The sequence below is a fragment of the Bison bison genome, unplaced genomic scaffold (assembly GCF_000754665.1).
Source record: "Bison bison bison isolate TAMUID 2011002044 unplaced genomic scaffold, Bison_UMD1.0 scf7180017864471, whole genome shotgun sequence".
Lineage (NCBI taxonomy): Eukaryota > Metazoa > Chordata > Mammalia > Artiodactyla > Bovidae > Bison > Bison bison.
The window spans coordinates 30,633,535-30,633,936 of NW_011495032.1; positions in this window are offsets into that span (position 1 = coordinate 30,633,535).

Genomic DNA, 402 nt, shown 5'->3' on the forward strand with positions numbered 1-402 from the left:
AGCCACTGTTTCCCCATCTATTAGCCATGAAGTAATGGGACCGATTGCCATGATCTTAGTTTTCTGAATGTTGAGCTTTAAGACAACTTTTTCAGTCTCCTCTTTCACTTTTGTCAAGAGGCTCTTTAGTTCTTCTTCACTTTCTGCCATAAGGGTGGTGTTATTTGTATATCTGAGGTTATTGATATTTCTCCCTGCAATCTTGATTCCAGCTTGTGCTTTTTCCAGCCCAGCGTTTCTCATGATGTACTCTGCATAGAAGTTAAATAAGCAGGGTGACAATATACAGCCTCGACATACTCCTTTTCCTATTTGGAACCAGTCTGTTGTTCCATGTCCAGTTCCAACTGTTGCTTCCTGACCTGCATACAGGTTTCTCAAGAAGCAGGTCAGGTGGTCTGG